General features: G+C 45.4%; 1 protein-coding gene across 5 annotated transcripts in view; it reads left to right on the forward strand.

Annotated features, from left to right (window-relative positions):
* LOC102166310 (uncharacterized) overlaps positions 1-5,521 on the forward strand; it is a 671,646-nt gene that overhangs the window by 252,170 nt on the left and 413,955 nt on the right. The window lies entirely within an intron of this gene.

Consider the following 5,521-nt stretch of genomic DNA (forward strand, 5'->3'; position numbering starts at 1 on the left):
TTTACTTTCCGTCTAGCTTGGTGGGGAGGGGGGCACACGTATCATGGTTAAGGCATTTGAGTTAGAAAAACCTTGGTTCTTGCCAAGAGGCACTGAGAAAGTTACTTAACTCCTCAAAGCCTGGATGCCCCAGCTTTGGACGGGTTATGGGGGGGGGGGGCTTGCAGAGCGGATGCCCTGACCCCTTTCTCCAGTCTCAACACCCCGTCCTGCTGCTCTCCATCGAACTGTTTTGGTTTCCTTTCTTTATAGCACTTGGCATAATCCGGTGTGATTGTCTTTATTTGGTTAGTGTTTTATTACACCAGGGCTACACAAGCTTTTTCCTGCCGGGCTCCATGGTGACGCCCCGTCTCTGAGAACCAGGCTGACATTTGGCAGGGGCACCATCACTGTTTGTTGAATGACTATCCAAGCACTTCGCACAATGTCTGCAACATGTAACACCCAGTAAACGATCATCACCATCACTGTAAACATCGTGATGAGGCTACAGTGAGAATTTTTAAAATGTCCTTGGAGTGTAGTTGGCTGAACATGTTGGGTTGGTTTCAGGTGTCCAGAAAAGTCACTCAGGTGTGCGTATACTTATATTCATTCCTTTTCAGATTCTTTTCCCACAGAGGGAACCGTGTGTACGTCAATCCCATCCTCCAGATTTATCCTCCCCCACATATTTGGTAGCCGTAAATTTGGTTTCAAAGTCTTTGGGTTTGTTTCTGTTTTGCAAGTTCTTTTGCATTGTTTTTATTGGATGCCACGCGTTAGTGATCTCATATCATATTTGCCTTTCTCTGTCTGGCTTAGCTTCAGTGAGTATGATAATCTCTAGGTCCAACCATGTTGCTGCACATGGCGTTATTTCCTTCTTTTTTATGGCTGAGTGATATTCCCTGGTATATATGGACCGCATCTTCTTTATCCAATCCTCTATAGGAGAATTTAAGAGTCATTAGTATGATTTTTTTTTCTCAAGTTTGATTGGGTGCTTTGGGTCCGTTCTGCAGTTTTCCCTAAACGACCGTCTCTGGTCAGTGACAGCCCTGCACACAGGTCCCAGGTCTCCCTTCCTGCCTGTCTGAAGCCCCGTCATGGCTTGTGCACATGCACACTCCCAGGCCTCCTGTCCTGCTCACCTTCCAAGCTGCTTTCTCCTCTAAGGGTGGCTGTTCTCACCCTGATGCTCTGGTGAGAAGCTTTGGATTCGCCTCAATCGCTCTATCACTTCCCTTATCCGACCAGTTCACAGATTCTCCCTCCGAAATATTTTTTTGGTCCTCCCTTGCCCAGCTCATTTGGACTTTCATGGCAACGAATAATGTGGTTAAATTTTATTGAACACAGCCTCGGGGCTTGATATGCATTTAAATCTCCAAAAGCTAGGTAGATGTCATTAATGATAGTGTCATGATCCTTTTACAGAGGAAGGAAAAACAAGGCGCAGAGAGGTTTAGCAGTTTCTTGAACTCCCAAAGCTGCTGACTGTGGGAGCCGGGTTTGGACTGAGATCTGATGCCAGGGGCTCCGCCTTCTTTGAAATCTTCCTAATTGTCACAGGGTTTCCCTTCTCGAGCCCTCGTCTCCGTCCACACCACCTTCCTCTTTCCTCTGAACGATCTCTTAATTACCCTTTAAGAATCATCTAGTGGGAGTTCCTGTCGTGGCGCAGTGGTTAACGAATCCGACTAGGAACCATGAGGTTGCGGGTTCTATCCCTGGCCTCGCTCAGTGGGTTAAGGATCCAGCGTTGCCGTGAGCTGTGCTGTAGGTCACAGACGAGGCTCGGATCCCGCGTTGCTATGGCTCTGGCGTAGGCTGGTGGCTACAACTCTGATTAGACCCCTAGCCTGGGAACCTTCATATGCCATGGGCGCAGCCCTAAAAAGACAAAAAAATAAAATAAAATAAGAATTGTCTTGCGCCCCATCTCCTCTGCTCTTCCCAGATTCTGCTGGGTGGACATAGATGCTTCTGCTGGGATTCCACCACCCTCTGCACACATGTCAACCTTGGCCATTATTACTTTGTATTTTAGTTATCAGGTCACACATCCTTTGGGGCAGAAACCTCATCTAATTAACGATCATATGGACAGTATCTGTATTGAATCGAAGCTGGACAGGTTTTTATTAAAGAAGTGCTTCTAAAATATTGTGTGGGAGGAACTTAATACTTGCTTTTTATTTTTATAGGAATGCTACTTATTTTTTTCCTGCTAAAATTTATAGTTAGCACTTGGGACTAGCTGCTTTAACAAAGTCATTCGACTGCTGTTGATTCAGCGGGAAATCGCAATTCAAAGTAGCCTGAACAGGCACAGTGACTTTTTCCTGTATACTTAATTTTATTCTTATTTTTTAAATTGAGGTAGAGTTGATTGACAATGTTTTATTTATTTTTTTTTTTATAAGAACTGTTTTATTTATTTATTTATTTATGTTTTTGTCTTTTTCCTATTTCTTTGGGCCGCTCCCGCGGCATATGGAGGTTCCCAGGCTAGGGGTCAAATCGGAGCTGTAGCCGCTGGCCTACACCAGAGCCACAGCAACGCGGGATCCGAGCCGCGTCTGAAACGTACACCACAGCTCACGGCAACGCTGGATCCTCGACCCACTGAGCAAGGCCAGGGATAGAACCCGCAACCTCATGGTTCCTAGTCGGATTCGTTAACCACGGCGCCACGACGGGAACTCCGACAATGTTTTGTTAGTTTCAGGTGCATGGCACCATCTCCGTGATCACAGAGCACTGGCTGCATTCCCTGTGTTGTACACCGTATCCTTATTATTTATTTTATGCGTAGTAGTTTGCACCTCTTAACACTTGATTTTTAAGCTAAACCCACCATCTCCTTTTGGTTTTCTGTTAGCAGCGTAGGGAGATTTTACTAAGAAATCCCTTTCCGTTGTTTCTCCCGCCCCAGTTCCCACTCCTGTTTGGAATGTGGTGACCTCTGTGTACCCTCACATCTTGGCTCTCTCAGCCGATTTTTCTGTGCCACTCTGTATGCCCGTCATCTTTTTTTCCCAAGTTTTGCTCCTTGCTAGGCAGCAGGTAAAGTGTCAGCACCAGTGCTTCACTCTGTACCTAAAGCTTGGATTCAGATGCCTTTTTCATCTCCTATGACCATGATGGGAATTTCAGGTCCTAGATAGGGAAGGATATTTTGAGGCAGTGGGATCTTGTGATTTTCTTCAGATGACACCCTATTCTGTCTTTGAAGAAAGCATCATACACCTCTTTTCTGTCATCATCCTTCCCAAATGGGTAGAAAGCCCTTCGCGGTTGATGAAGCTGTGGTGCGACTGATAAATTATAAATAGGAAAGTGTTCATCTCCGCCAAGATGCTTGAATCTGAACTGTGTAAATCTCTGGGGGTATCTTCTTTTGGAGAAGATAGGGCTTTATTTTTTATGAGGCAACAATGAAGGCAGGCTTATCTTGTACATCTCCAGAATTTGAAAATGTGTATCTAAGAAGGGAAGAACGTACAAATATATCCAGGTTCTGCTCTCAGAAATCTAACAGTAAGTTCCTGATGTATTAATGTGGAACTACGCGGGCTAAAACAGCTGTCATGTGAAATGTGTTAATATGAACATATTCTTGTAGCTACTGGGTACATATCATCACTCCTTTGTTGTGAGAAAATGAGGTATATCACTGTTTTTAAACAACCCTAAGAAAAGCGAACAGGATTTAAAATACTAAGTGAAAATGATCCGAAAACTATTTTAACTGTCAGTTGCAGGAAACACATACGTCTGTGTAGAATTCTTGAAAAGGTGTAAATTCTCGGTTCTAAGGAAAAAATTTTGGAACTCTGCCATGGTTAAACATGAAAAAAATAGTTCCTTATCCACTTCCCATGAAAACAATTTTTGGGAGTTCCCGTCGTGGCGCCGTGGTTAACGAATCCGGCTAGGAACCATGAGGTTGCGGGTTCGGTCCCTGCCCCTGCTCAGTGGGTTAATGATCCGGCGTTGCCGTGAGCTGTGGTGTAGGTTGCAGACTCGGCTTGGATCCCGAGTTGCTGTGGCTCTGGCGTAGGCCGGTGGCTACAGCTCCAATTCGACCCCTGGCCTGGGAACCTCCATATGCCGCGGGAGCGGCCCAAGAAATAGCAACAACTACAACAACAACAACAACAACAACAACAACAAAATTAAAAAAAAAAAACTTTTCGGAGGCATTGCTTTTCAGAATGAGCCCAGGCTTAAAGAACGTGAGGAAGGGAGTTCCCGTCGTGGCTCAGTGGTTAACGAATCTGACTAGGAACCATGAGGTTGTGGGTTCGGTCCTTGCCCTTGCTCAGTGGGTTGACGATCCAGCATTGCTGTGAGCTGTGGTGTAGGTTGCAGATGTGGCTCAGATCCCATGTTGCTGTGGCTCTGGTGTAGGCCGGTGGCTGCAGCTCCGATTCGACCCCAAGCCTGGGAACCTCCATGTGCTGTGGGAGCAGCCCAAGAAATGGCAAACAAACAAACAAACAAACAAAAAAAGTGAGGAAGCCGAGAGTGATGGATGTGATGAAACACGCTGGGCAGGGCTCCCTCCCTCCATCAGCCAGTCCCCTTTCTTTCTTTCACGGATGAGGAGACTGAGGCTTGTGGGCACTCGAGGTACCAAGACATCAGGCGAGCGGCGAGGCGCTGATGCAGTTGCTTTGTGTCTCAGTCCAAAGAGTGTTGTTTCCTGTTTCCCTACCATGCGGACGGGAGCTGGTCAGAGGGACCGAGTGTGCAAGATAAAGTCAGCACATCAGCAAAAGTGGAATTCTGGGCTTATCCTGTATTGGAGGACAAAGGGAAGCATTAGTAGCAAAGATGCTGATTATTCTGTTTATTAGTTACATCAGTGTTTGGCGGACTTAGTACAGTTTGAGTGAGAAGGGCTCAGGAGAGTTGAAACAGGTGCATCAACACTATGTAGGAATGACCTTTTTGACTTGCTGAAATATTCGCATTTGCTGATGGACTGAGATAAGGAGGCTATTTGAAACATGAAGAAGCAGTTTTTCTTTTTTTTTCTGGCTTATTGTGCCTGGGGATCATTATCAAGTTTCCTTATACTGCTATCCTTATGTTGGTATTTTGAAAAGAAAGAAATTAAATTCAGTAGGTTAGATTAAATTGGACTACTGTGGTACAACACCTGGGACAAGTAACTAGAATTCCAAGTAATCAACTATATGTTTCTTTTTTTTTTTTAGGGCTGTACTCACAGCATGTGGGGATTCCCAGGCTAGGGGTCTAGTTGGAGCTGTAGCTGCTGGCCTGTGCCACAGCCACAGCAACTTGGGAACTGAGCTGAATCTACAACCTACACCACAGCTCACAGCAATATCAGATCCTTAACCCACTGAGCAAGGCCAGGGATCGAACCTGGCCTAGACAGGTTCCTAGACAGATTCGTTTTCACTGTGCCACGATGGGAACTTCTCAACTCTATGCTTCTAAACAAAAAATACTCTCTTGCACAGCCAATTCCCTTTCTCAGAAATGAATCCATAACTGTTAA

The sequence above is a fragment of the Sus scrofa genome, chromosome 10 (assembly GCF_054392235.1).
Source record: "Sus scrofa isolate SSC_HxYL_T2T_F1_AM1 chromosome 10, Sscrofa_HxYL_maternal_Yorkshire_Landrace_v2.0, whole genome shotgun sequence".
NCBI lineage: Eukaryota > Metazoa > Chordata > Mammalia > Artiodactyla > Suidae > Sus > Sus scrofa.